Raw genomic sequence first — 15,227 nt, 5'->3', positions numbered from 1 at the left:
CACAATTTTTATCGAGATTAACCCAGTTTTATATTATTTGAAAAATGTTACTTTTTTGAAATTCTAAGAGCTTAGTGACCTTGAAAATGAAATTATATTTTCGTTATAATACCTTCATGAAAGTTAAAAACGGTCTCTTTGATAAGGTGAAGTAAACTCTTTAACCCTTACACTTATATATTTACCCTTGAGACCGAGCAAAACATTAAAAGACAGAAAGGATAACTGGCATCTGAGTTAAAAAAAAAGCTTTTAAAAAATATTTCGTCATATAGTTTGTTTCTCTTATCAGTTCTTGTCACATGTTGTTATGGTGTTCAAACGAATATTACGTTTAAGATTATATGACAAACATTTTATTTAAGTAATACGAAATAAGAATGCGTTATAGTATAATATTTTGAATTCATCAATGCGATTAATATAAAATATCAACCCTGCGAATGAAACGATTGCCTCGAGGCTTTTACAAATATAGACAATAATTTTATTGTAAGAGTGCGTATTCCAATTGCCGCTTGTCAATTTCTGTCATTTATAAGCTTGTGTTCGCAAGATTATGTATGTGAGTATAATCACTACCACTACTTTAGTCGAACCAATAGAAATAAAATATCTTAATTATATTATTTTTTTATTCTGTATTGATTATTATTGGATTTTATTTTCACTTGTTTATAAATAAGCGACTACGAACATACAAATCATAACAAATTACTGAAATAATAAGCTATTGGATATACATACGACAGACGATAGAAGTGAAAACTCGAAACTGTTAAATATATTTGTCCAATTTCCAAATCTATTGACACTACAAATAATAATTCTATTCCTTTTTATTCATCAAAATACACAGTGTGTCGAAACTCGTTAAAAATATAAATACAGCTAAATTTAAATAAATAATAGTTAAAATACACTTATATCATTTTTATATAATGTTAGTATTTACATAAATTTCAATCATTACTATCCTTATTAAATCCCACAGTACTTAAATTATTTTTACTTTCTATGATTTCATTTCAATTTCATTATATTATTATTAGCATGTCGGGAACGCGGGGCCACGATTATGTATGCTCTACGATAAATGCGTCTAAAGAAAATATTTTCACTTCAAACATAAAACCTGTAAGTAAAAACTAAAAATCAACTGTCGCACAAATAAATATTATGTTCGAAAAAGTTTTGAATCCGGCGCACGTAATATGCTTTAGTTGATCAAATCTTTATATATCTCTAATCTATAAAAATCTCGTGTCACGGTGTTTGTGGTCGAACTCCACCGAAAGGGCTCGACCGATTTTTATAATTTTTTTTATATATTTGGGAGGTATGAGAATCAGTCGTAAGGTATATTTCATAGCGCTAGGTGTTAGGGGTGTCCCTATCCAGAATTTATTTTTCAATTTTTTTGTATTTTTTTTTAAATTTTGTATTTTATTTTGATTTGGCGTTAAAAATACATACAACCCCAATTTTCACTCTCCTAACCCATCATCCCATTTTGTAATCACGATTTTAGTATTTTTGTATGAACGATATCAAAATAATTACTTATAATGAACCTTATCGAACTTTCGTCACGTCATTCACGACATTTTGACATTTAAAAATTTGCAAAATATTTAACGATTTATTAATTTGATAAGAAATATAAATGTGTTTTATGAATAGAAAAGGTTGGTAAAATACTAAAAAATCAAATATATATCGGTATACCGTTTTTATCAGTAAATACAACAATTTGGTCTAGTTGTCTGTGTTACAGTAAAAAATGCCGTTTTTGTATTTGGGCCGTCGAACTAATAAAGCATTAAGCATGCGTAACAATAGAGCAGAAAGAACAGACGAACAAATCCAACAAAATAACGAAAATGTGCGTGTGGCATGTCATTATTGAACGATTTGCTCATCGGCACTAAATATATACTATAGGTATCCAGTAAAGGCTGTTCCTGAAGTCCATTCGCACACGAAAAAATATCGCACAGGACTTCGTTCTTCCCCGGGTCTCTTCTTCCCCAACCGTACTTTTTTTTTGTTATTGTATTAATTTACACGGGTCTTATATCGTATCTTCATCGCAATTTTATGAAGAAAAGTCAAGGAAACGAAATTGTAGCAAGTATAAATAATGCAAGCTTGAAAAATAAGTTATTTTTTTTTTTTATATTCGCCGGGAGGGCAAATGACTCTACTCCACCTGATGGTAAGTGGTAGTAGAGTCCAAACGCGACGACGGCCAGTACAGCCGGGAAAAACGTTCTGCACTAGCCGCCTTCGCCTTGCCGGCCCGCAAGATGCCTCTTCACGCCTCGTTTGAAGGAACCCGGGTTGTAAGAGGAGGGGAACACGTGAGCTGGTAAGGAATTCCATTTTTTGGAAGTGCGACAAAGAAAGGAGTTGCCAAATTTCTTTGTTCGCGATGGAATTGATGTCACAGTTAGGCGGTGACATCGAGAACCAGCTCGCGTGGACTTAAGAAGGAAGGGGGAAGCGGGAATTAGAGGGAATAATTCCTCAGAGCACTCGCCGTGATACAGTCGATAGAAAGCGCTCAGTGCTGCTATCTCACGACGCAATTGTAAAGGTTCAAGGGTGTTTGTGACCTTTACGTCGCCAATAATGCGTACGGCACGTCGCTGCAACCGGTCCAAGGCCTCAAGTAGGTACTTAGCGGAGCCATCCCAAAGGTGCGAGCAATATTCCACGCAAGACCGTACCTGTGTTTTGTACAGCAAGCACAGTTGTTGTGGCGTGAAAAATCGCCGCACCTTGTTCAGAACTCCGAGTTTCCGTGAAGCTGTTTTTATAACAGCCTCGATGTAATCCCTTGGACTAAGGTCGTAGCGAACGTCAATCCCCAGCATGGCGATTTTGCTTTGTATCACCAGCGGAGTACCACAGAGGGAGGGAAGAGGGGAAAATGTTGACTTTTTCGCCGTGAGAGCGCATACCTGTGTTTTCTTGGCATTAAACTCAACAAGATTATCAGAGCCCCATTTGGCGATGAGCTCTAACGTCCTATCGAGTTCAATGACAAGATTCTCCCGCCTCTCCTCAGTTTCCGCCCGCCCAGCCACTGCGCGTCCGTGGTATCCACCATGCACTGTACTATCGTCTGCATAGCAATGTATGTTCCCAAGGGAGAGCATATCATTGATATGCAAAAGAAAGAGTGTGCACATATCCCTGGGGGACCCCAGCATTCACTACATAGAATTGTGAAGCGCAACCATCTACTAAAACACGAAGGCTACGCTTGTGTAGGAAGCTGGCAATCCAGGTGCATGCTGGCAATCCAGGTGCATATATGTTAATAAATCATGTAAATTAATTCAAGTATACATACATTACATACATTCAATATAGACATGATTCGAGTGTTTACTATTGACAGTATAATCTGAGAAATGATAGTATAATCATATGCTCAGCGTCAAAAAAACTATCGAAATAATATCATAATTCTGAATCAAATTTAATAATTTAATGCAAAAAGTAAAACTTAATTCCATTTTAATTCTGTAAGAAGCGCCACCTTTGAACAGACTTTTGTTTGTTTATATAGTTTGTGTGAAAAAAATCATCTCGAGTTGTGTAAAATATTAAACTATATTTCAAAAAATATTTAGCAGTAATTAAATTTGTCCCTTTTAATAGAAACTGTTATTTGCTAATAATTGAATCGATTGAAAGGCAATAAAAAGACTCGGTTGCGTCACTGGAATTATAAAAGGATTTATTTAATTTAATATCTTAGAAGTCACGGCAAAATTAAAATTCTTGCGCAAGAAGAAAAATTATGGTGATGTCCAACGATGCGGCAGCGAAATAGCCAGCGCAAAGATTATGTTCCATTCGTATGTACTATATTTGTCCCATATTCTAACGCCAAACAGCAATATTTAGTATTGTTGTGTTTCGGCTTAAAGGGCGATGGAGCCAGTGCAACTACAGGCACTAGGGACTATTTAGTTCCCATGGTTCACCCCCACCCATAGACATTGGCATTAGATATTAAAAAAAAAGTAAATTTTTGCTATAATTTAAGCAAAGGATAGCAAAAATGTATTTGACATTTTTGCTATCATTTAATTTCAAATTTAAAGTAAGAATTAATTTGATTAACATATTAATTTGAATAAAATAGCAATTTTTAACTTCAGAACTCGGTATCAAAGTATACTTTCATTTACTATGAACTAAATACCTACAGGTATTATAATATACCTTGTTAAAAATTTATAGAGAATTTTAAATCCTTACCCGTCGAAAAGAAATTACTCAATCTTGGTTTATCATCATAAATAGGTACATATGTAGTATAGAATATCGTCAAACTAGAACACAGATGTTCCGCTCATAAGCGCAAACCATTAAGGAAATATGGAGGAGGCACTATTTAATATTTGCATAGAAGATGATTTGGATGTAAATTTACCTATACAATTTAAGATTTAGACAAACTTTTAATACTTTTAACTTACAACTAATATATATGTTGTTATCGTTGTTTGTAAAATATTTTTAATCATATAAATTTACTAGGAAATCATATTATTACAATGTTTTTATTTTAATATGCGAAACATTAAAATATTATATATATAAAAAAAAATATAAGTTTAAAACGGATGACTATATTTGATATATTTTATTCCACGAAAAAATTAATTAAGTATACACAAGCTAACGATAATGCTGATAATCCCGTAGTTTTTATGTCGTATAATTTATACAACATTTTTTAAAAATTACTACTCTATTAAACGTGAATTTAATATTTTGAAACCATTTCCTTCATAAAAGGAAACATGGTTGTCGTATGCAGTATTTTAAGGTAATTTTTAGTCATTCGAATTCATTGACTTGGTAAAGTTCTACTTATGCCAAGTAAGTACCAACTACCTTTTATTAAAATAAGGTGAATTTGAAAACCTCATCGCCACGCCATTTCATAAACCTCTTTTAATAGAAATAACATAGATTCTTGAGAATTTGGTCTATAGCTTCATATTAGGTCCTTACATATGAAATTGGCGATTTGTACGGGAGGAATATAAAGTCTATTTTTTTTTTGGTAAAATATATTTAATTAATCAAAGTATGCACCGTTGTTATGTCGCAGATATTTCAATTGTATATTATATTGTTTCATAAAAAAACCGCGTTTATTTTTATATGAATGTATAGTTAACTGGTCTAAGGATCCAATAATAATATTGCTAAATAATAATAAGTGTTTTTGTATTTTTTTATTCAGAAAATTATATATTTAGCAATTACTAGCTGTTGCCCGCGGCTCGCTCGCGCTTAAGTATAATTAAAGGATAACTGATAGTTTGGAAGTCTGGCATTTCAAAGTAAGAAGCATGAAATGTCATTATGGTCAGAAAAAAGTAAGGTTAAGGATTTTTTTTTTATTTTTAGATTGATGATTATTCTTTTTTACTGGTGATAAAAATGAATAATCTCGCATTGGAGCAGCGCGATGGAATAAGCTCCAAATCTTCTCCTCAAAAAGGGAGAGGAGGCCTTAGCCCAGCAGTTCACAGGCTGATACGATTATTCTTTTAATAATCAGCAGTGACCTTACTGCGAATACCGGTAGTTTCATTTAATATATTTTATAGTGACTTAAATGACTTGAAGAAAAAGTTATTTTATACAAATATTCCGATTTACGATTCTGTTGCTTAAATACCCCGGGATCCACCCACGCCGTTGGATATAATTAATAATGTAAATGACCAAGCGTATCTATTTTTTGTATTCTATCAACCTCAGGTTAAACAAAACCATTCAACTCACTAAACAACACGACAACACACGCACCTCTTTGTAAACGATAGTAGGCCTTATAAGGATAAGGCACGGGCTTGGTAGGGACCAAGCCCGTCCCCGAATCCCGTATGAGTGGGTATCACCCACTCATCAGATATTCTACAGCTAAACAGCAATACTTAGTATGGTTGCGTTCCGGTTTGAAGGATGAATGAGTAAGCCAGTGTAACTTCAGGCACAAAAGACATAACGTCTTCGTTCCCAAGATAGGTGGTGCATTAGCGAAGTAAGGAATGGTTAATATTTCTTACATCGTCAATATCTAAGGACGGTGGTGAAATTTTTCTGTCTGGCTACCTATAATATAAATAATAAATCTTATTTACATCCAAAAACATGTACACAATTTTAGTTGTCAGTTTTATCTAAATCTAGGGTTCTTACATAAGCAACATAGGAGGTAATATTACAATTTATATACATACATATTATTTAAATAAAAAAACGACGTTTGCGGTATTTTTTAGGGGCTAAAATTACTAGATTACTCGCAGAGCTCACTCTGGAGCATGCAACATAACAACTGTCCAGTGATAATAGTTCTCACTAAAATCAGTGCCGGCCATGTTCAACGACAGGCGAGGAGACTTTTAATTGTCATGGGAAAGCACACTTTAAAAGGGAACTATACACTTTCAAATTTGAATGATATATTCTCATGGATGGTATTCTTGGACTGAAAACTACCTCTCCTCGAGCACATCCTAAAATAAATCTATAGGAATTGACGGTCATGTTGAGGTAAAGCTATCTTAGATGTAGACTATCAATTAAGTGGTGCACATGGCAATAATGGATTACGTTTTCTTTTTATAAACATTACTACCATAGTACAGTTCGTTTAAAAAAAAAGTATTACTTGTCGTTCGTTTAAAAAAAAGTATTACTAGTATCCTAGGGAGGTGATAGGACATAGTGATAGATTGTTCTAACTCCTGTGGTTTAGGCTCTGCGTTAATGAATCAGTCAGGAAAAATCATTATATCTGTATATATATAACAAAAAAATACGTATGTATTTATAAGGTTTGACAGACTCAACCAATTTTGTTGAAATAAAGATTAAACAAAACCTTGAAATACTTCTTATATTTTTATATTCAGTTATTTCAATTTGCAATTTTTAGCCGTTTCAAATATTAGCCAGCCAGCCAGACAGACAGCTAGACAGACAAAAATTAAAAAAAATGATTGTTTTGGTTTTGGAAAATCGCAAATAGCCACTTCAGTTTTATTTATATGCTTAAATTTGACAATAGAATACCTTAATAACATTCAAACTAATAAAAATTAAATAAATTATGGTCAATTTTGTACCACTGGGCGATCACTAGTAATTATAATAAGTTAAATTATTTATATGCAAAAACTGTGAACATTGGAAACGTTTTTTAATGTTATAAGTATAAGGAAGTTATAAAGTTAAAGTTATAAGTAATTTTTGGATAGCGATTTTTTTATCTTGTTAGTTCCTAGGCTGGTCGTGTTCAGTCTGCCTGTCCATGATAGGGTCATCCATATTATGGATCGCTATTCTAAGGAAGTCCTTACAAAATGTTTAAGCAACAAATGTTTTCCTGGTGATTAAAAAATATTATAATTCAGAGCTTGTACACCCGACTAAACTTTAGATAGAGAGTAAATTCAATTATTTTAAATAATATTGATACTTGTTATTCATACAAGAACACAGAATTGACAGAGCTATTCCTGAGAAATATTATTATTTGATTTAAAGAGAAAATAATAAATATGAATTAAGGAAAGAATCAAAAAAAGTATTTCTGACATCGTCACTGCCCACATATATTGACCACAATATATACATGACCACATACTTGACCCACATTTACTTAATGAGACGACAAGAGCTTATTTTGACTTACCAGAAGCGGCGTGTTGAATATCGCGTGTCATTGAGAACTTAATAGTTTAATAACCTAGATATTGAACTTGTTAGATATTTTGATACTTTTCATTACTAAGTGTTTGAATTGTATTTAATATTAAATTTTATTTTACTAATCAAAATATAAGGGTCTCGAAATTCGAAAATTATTTCGGTAAATAATAATCCTCCGATTTCGACCACGGCGGTCAATCTTAAGAGAAATTAAAAAATGCGCAAAACATATTATACAGCACAAGTGTGTGCGCAAACACAGGTGCACTCTCTTTTTCCTAATTCTCATAACCCGATGAGACGGCAAACCGACACATCAACAACGAGTGAATCAATATGTAATAAGCGACAAAATATTTTATTGTTATAAAAATAAAACGAAAGACTTTTATAAAAACCCTCAGTTATTTGTAAAGAAAATCACTACACAGTTTTTGTCTCAATAACTAGTAGTATTACGAGTATAAATCAATGATATAAAACGAAAAGTACATTATTTTACGTTTCTGGTAATCTTGAAAATAAAATGCAGTTAAACATACAATATTTTATAGGTAGACAGAAGTAGCAAATAAATGCATCGCCAATGCATCACCAACCCAGGTAACTAAGATACTATCAACCTTGTACCTATAGTTATACTCTCACTCAAATTTCAAACAGGAACACAACAATACTCTGTATTGCTCTTGCTTACTACTAGAATATGTGATGTATGGATAGTATCTACCCAGACGGGCTCGCACAGAGCCCGAACATCAATTATATAATAAATATCATAATATTAATAAGAATCCATTATCGCAAGAGTCCAATCCCTGATGAAAAGCGATCTTCCTAAAAACTGGGAAGTACTTAAAATAACGTGGATGAATATTGAAAAAGTCACTAACCGAGCAGGAGTAGACGCGGCATATAATATACGCATATTAGCGTCGATTCTTGAGGATAGCATCAGAGATTAAGTAGCGAATACAGTGCAAATTTGGTATATCTCTATAAAATGGTTTCTAGTAGACGATGCACTCATGAACCACTTCGGGTCCATCGTGGTGATATTGTGTATCATCAAAGCCCGCGAGCTCTTACTCATACTGTTATGTTTGTTTTATTTGATTTTAAATTGTTTCTTTGCAACTTAATAGCAACATTGGTTTGTCGGGTTGCACACGACATAGACATCACACGATATCGTGAGCCAATCGGAGAACCAGATTTTCGCGTCAAAAAGAAAAATCAGGTGGTCATAGGCTAGAGTTTAAAAGAGGATTCGTAGACTGAACATAAAGGGTGACACAGGTCAATAATTAAAATTGTATGTTGTGAGAGAAAAAAACAAGTACACAGTTAAATATTATTTTACTGGTCTGACATAACGATCAGGAAGTTTAATAATAATAAAACCTTTGTTAAAAAACAAACCGACGACAGTGAAAACTCGTTATTAACACTGGTGAAGAGGACATAATGTCGATTACCAAGACGATTCCGGATTACAACCTAAAAATTAAAGATAAGATATATCAAAGGCACAGATTTCAGAATCAGGCACGCCTGTGGATTTAAATACACAAAAAATAAAAAAGGGTACAGTAAATATCAGTAGTAGCAGTAAAAAAGATTATGAAATAGGACAATAGAACGAAAACAATTATCTGTTGTATTGTTTTGTTACATATACGACATATATAAGATATTTGAATACGAGGTATTGTTTGCGGGGATATTGCGGATTGTTTTCATACTGATTACTATTGATAGCTGTAATAGAATCAAGTATTGGCTTTAGAATGAAGAATAAATAACAAATAAATAACCAGATTCCAGTTCCATTAAATCTTTAATTTTAAATAAATATGTTAAAAATTATATGTTGAACTTTGATTTTTCATTTCCCTAGTAAGAGCATGGTGATTCAATCGCGACAAAAGAAACAGGCCAAAGAAAAATACAGTGTATTATTATAATTACTTTATCTATTATAATTACTTTTATTACGAACAAAACTCGTACAATTTATAGTGACCGGCATTTACAAAACTAAATTTTATTGTTAGCGGTCGGTGGAATCCCACGCACGGTTTATCCCTAGACGGATTTCTAGAGCCTATAAAGGAATAAAAAACTGAAAAATTCTAAAATAAAAAAATATATATTCATTATTTCCTCATTTATTTGCAGTTTGTAATCTTCCGGCTCTTCACAAATCAGTATGGCGAATCATTTTACGAAGACCTGCATATTATGTAACATTGTAATCATAGTGATGCTAGCCACTGAACGTGCGATTGGAGTGGTTAACTTTTGACCATGAGAAAAAAATTGTAAGTACTTAATAAAAACAAAAAAAAAATCATTGCATTCGTTACAAAAGAAATAAATATAAAAAATGAAGTAAAAAAAATCAAGTGAAAAATAAAGAGAATATCGATGTAGATAATGTACTAAAAGCTAAAAATTAATTCGGTAGGTTCTAGGTACCAGTCATCACACCACTCTCCTAATCAATCTAATGAGGACAAAAAAATAAAATCGTTGGGCGCGTGAAATTTCTATTAAGTCAAACGCTATATCATTATGATTGCTTAATCTGACATCAAAGAGATAGACGCAAATAGAAATCGATGAAAAAACCATAGTTATAAGATTTCGTTAATACATCAGCGAACTTCAAAGAGATATTCATATTTCACAATGATGTGTAAAAAAAAGGAAGCGGGAACGCCATAGAATCGTCCAGTAACAGTTTGACCCTGTTTCACAACATGTGGTTTGTCGGCCGAGTTTTCGAATCGATATTAATGACTGAAAACAAACGTTTCTTTTAATGTTTACTACTTCCTCGAGTAGATCACTTTCATTTAAGGTGTGTTTGACATTCGTATTGATATTTACTTCAGTATCACGCGATACTGAAATAAAATAGTTCTATTTTTACGACTTACCTGTAATATTTTTTGTAGTCAACCACTACAACTACGCTTTAGAAAAACGATGAGCTATTTCTGTATGGCATTAAAAATCATCATTATAACTTCAGTATTATGTCAACGGAATTCCACTACTTAATTAAATATATCAATAATCTCATTTTTTTGTTGTTGTGTTTGTTTCGTTTATGTGTCAATATTTAAATGGCATTTAAATTAAATGTAAATAATTAATAAAGAAATAATGCCAGCTTAATTCCATAATATCTAAAATATATAAAATATTTTTACGCTCATTTCGTTCATCATTCGTTTTGTAAGGGGAAAAAAGTGCAACTTGAGAAATGGACGAGAGCAGATGCGACTCCAAAAGTTGAATAATTCATTTAATTCTCCCAAAAGGCTATGGAACTTTGGAGACTTTACAACAAAAGAAAAATTCCGAGTAACTTAAATGTTTATTTATAGTAAAGTTGTAAATGTACGTATTTCATCGTCATGTCACCAAGGCAAATTCTTTGATACTAATACATTTCAATACCTGAAAAAGTGATTGATATTATAGTATTCTATTTATCACTATGTCGGCGCCTCTATTCCGGCGTAGTGAGGTCGATGAGTTATGAGTATGTAAGCAGTTGAAGTTTTTTGTTTCTATCGCGTCTTGTTTTTAAGGTACCTTACACACCCATAACCTTATTTTAAACGACCCTGATATTGTCAAGTGGTGCATGCCCGGGTTTGAACCCACGATCATCGGTTAAAATTCACGCGTTCTTACCACTGGGACATCTCTGGCTGAACTGGATTTTCATGTGCTTAATTTGTTATTATAATTCATATCGTGCTTTACGGTGAAGGAAAACATCGTGAGGAAACCTGCATGCGTCTAATTTCACTGAAATTCTGCCAAATGTGTATTCCACCAACCCGCACTGGAGCAGCGTGGTGGAATAAGCTCCAAACCTTCTCCTCAAAAATGGGAGAGGAGGCCTTTAGCCCAGCAGTGGGACATTCACAGGCTGTTATGGATATTGCCGTGTGGTGACGGCGACGAATATCACCACCCCATCTCATCCCGCGGGGGGCGTAGAAGACGATCCGAGGGAATATACATCAGAGAACGGGCAGCAGCGTCTCTCTGAGTACTATGACTAACTTACTGCGATCGCCAACCCGTCTGCCAAGCGTGACGATTATGGCATATCCCCTCAATGATTCGCGCAACTAAACCACGGCTCCTAGTCCCCGGCAACCCTGCTATTCCTAGCCTTGGTAACAGCTGTGGTAACGGCGGGGCAGGGGGTGCTAAGAATCCCCGGCAGATTTCGTGTTACCAACACCGACGACCTCTGGCCCTGGCAACATATAACACGCGTACACTGCGGACCGACGAAAAGATCATCGAACTGGAGGAAGAACTGAACAGGTTACACTGGGATATCGTCGGATTATCCGAAGTCCGAAGACAGGGGGAGGATACGATGGTCCTGAAATCCGGTAACCTTCTCTACTTCCGAGAGGGCGATCAACTGCCTCAAGGTGGTTTGGGGTTCATAGTCCACAAGTCCCTCGTTAACAACGTTGTGAAAATCGAGAGCGTGTCGACTAGAGTAGCGTACCTTATACTCAGAATCACCAAGCGGTATTCTTTGAAGGTCATAAAAGTATACGCGCCGACTTCGACACACTCCGACGATGAGGTTGAGGTCATGTATGAGGATTTATCTAAAGCCATACATACCAATAAGACTCATTTCACTGTTGTAATGGGGGACTTTAACGCGAAGCTGGGCAAACGATTCAATGATGAATTAAAGGTGGGACCACATGGAATTGAAGACCGCAACCCTCGGCCAGATGTTGGTCGACTTTATGGAGAAGGAGGGACTCTTTATGATGAACTCCTTTTTCAAGAAGCCAGGTCAACGTAAATGGACCTGGGTGAGCCCTGATGGGAAAACCAAGAATGAGATAGACTTCATCTTGTCGCCGAGAAGACAAATATTTAATGACGTCTCCGTGATCAATGCAGTCAAAACTGGGAGCGATCACAGACTAGTAAGAGGCTCATTGAATATCAATGTTAAGCTCCAGAGGTCCCGACTGATGAAGTCTACGCTCCGACCATCACCTCTCCAAATCCGAAATCCCGAAGCCTTTCAGCTCGAACTCCAAAACCTATGTGTCTAGAATAGCGGCGACGCTCCGCCTTGGGAACTCCAAGCGGAGGTGCTCGCAGAGGTGTACGGTTTCCGGGCCGAGGCGAGAGACGCGGCGATCGTCCAGGGTCGGCAGAAGTTTTAAGTGGGTATGGGCTCGGACATCAGCGAGCTCCACATACCGCCCACTGTTCCCGTGGGGGAAACGCGTAATGCGTTTTTCCATCGTGAAAAAAAAGTCATTATTGTACGTAAAATTTGAAGCCATTGCCAAAAGACATGGAAGTTTTCAGTCAAGATCTCCTTTCTGAGAGACAGTCATGGTCCAGAAGGACATGGTGGAGTGGGAATGGAAAAGGGCTGATCCTGCTCGGCGGAGCGGCCCCGACGCCCGGGGTTTAAAAGATAGGACGTAATCCTGGGACCGTGGATGCGTGAGGTGGGTCTCGCGTGTCTTATTTTAGACGGCACTGAGGAGGACGGTAGCCGGGATGGCCTTGCACTGCTGTACACACTAGCAAGGAGTGCGGGAGGGGTGAGATTACCTTCGCCCCCTGAAGAGAGCTTCACTGAGCTACGAACGGAGCACAGCATGGGAGAGGCCGCGGATGCCTTACATATTAACACGATCCCACAGCCTCTCCGATCTGTGCTGAGGACGGCCATCACAGTGGTTTTAATGGGCAAAAATCCCACATAACCTAGTTCCCCCCATGGGAGCCGGGTGCCTTTCTGAAGGTTTCCACTGTGGGGAAAAAAAGTCAAACTATTCGTGCATACTTTTAAGAGTCGTTTGCATAATTATTGTTTATCAATATAACTATAGCATGTTACAATATTATACGTATAATATTAAGCCATTGTCAAAAGACATGGAAGTTGTCAGCCAAGATCCAGAGCTTCATATTGGACAAAGTCTGGACTTTGTCCCCCTTCTAGTGATTTACACCAACAACATGTAACAAAAATATTTTTCTTTTTTCACTTCAAACCTTGGAGGAGGGAGTATTGAACTGGGGGAATGATTTCATCGGGATGTGAAAAGGCTAGAGCTAGCAAGCCTCTTTAATTCCGTCATCCAACATGGCAAGACCCCGGAAACGTGGAGCGGGAGTGAGGTGGTACTGGTTTTCAAGAAAGGTGATAAAACCCTCTTGAAAAACTACAGACCAATCTCCCTCCTGAGTCACGTGTATAAGCTGTTCTCAAGAGTCGTCACGAACCGGCTCGCCAGCCGACTTGACGAGTTCCAGCCCCCAGAGCAAGCCGGCTTTCGATCAGGCTACAGCACCGTGGACCACATCCATACTGTTCGGCAGATTGTACAGAAGACAGAAGAGTACAATCAGCCGCTGTGTATGGCATTTGTGGACTACGAGAAAGCCTTCGACTCCATCGAAAGCTGGGCAGTGCTCGACTCATTGCAGAGATGTCATATCGACTGGAGATATATCGAGGTACTGAGATGTCTGTACAACGCCGCTACAATGACTGTCCACATCCAGGACTGTAAGACGAAGGCGATCCAACTGTCCTCCAGTCGTCTATACCGCAATGTTTGAAGACGAAAGTCTTCAACCAATGCGTCTTACCTGCCATGACATACGATGCCGAAACGTGGACACTAACTGCGGGACTAGTCCACAAATTCAAAGTCGCTCAGCGTGCTATGGAGCGAGCTATGCTCGGAGTATTTTTGAAGGATAAGATCAGAAATGAGATTATCCGGAAAAGAACCGGAGTCACCGACATAGCTTGCAAAATTAGCAGGCTGAAGAGGCAATGGGCTGGTCACGTATGTCGTAGGACCGATGGCTGTTGGAGCAGACGAGTCCTAAAGTGGAGACCGCGAATCGGCAAGCGCAGCGTAGGGCGCTCTCCAGCCAGGTGGACCGACGACCTTAAGAAGGTGGCGGGCACCAACTGGACGTGGAAGGCGGAAGACAGGGAGCTTTGGCGCACCTTGGGAGAGGCCTATGTTCAGCAGTGGACAACGATTGGCTGTTGATTGATTGATTGATTGTGAAAAGGCTTGAGGAATGGTTTCAAGGTCGTTTGGACGCAGCTATGTTATGAGATTACTGATGGCTTTTAAAGCGAGAAGATACTTCCCAATATAAGAGAAAACCTTAAATATTTTCAATTTTTTATATACAATATAAACTTTTTACCATATTATATTTTATTGTGTGAACATGTGATATTGTTTTTCGAATTAATAAATTTAATAAATAAAGTTAATAAAGTTACATGTATACTGTTTGCTTAAAATTGTTACCTGCCTTACATACCTGAAAACAGTATGTGATAGAAAAAAGTACTTATGTGTTCTTAATAAGTGATGCGTATTAATGAATAAACAAGTAAAAATACCTAG

This window comes from Nymphalis io, chromosome 6, assembly GCF_905147045.1.
Source record: "Nymphalis io chromosome 6, ilAglIoxx1.1, whole genome shotgun sequence".
NCBI classification, from domain to species: Eukaryota; Metazoa; Arthropoda; class Insecta; order Lepidoptera; family Nymphalidae; genus Nymphalis; species Nymphalis io.
This window is presented reverse-complemented; position numbering follows the sequence as displayed.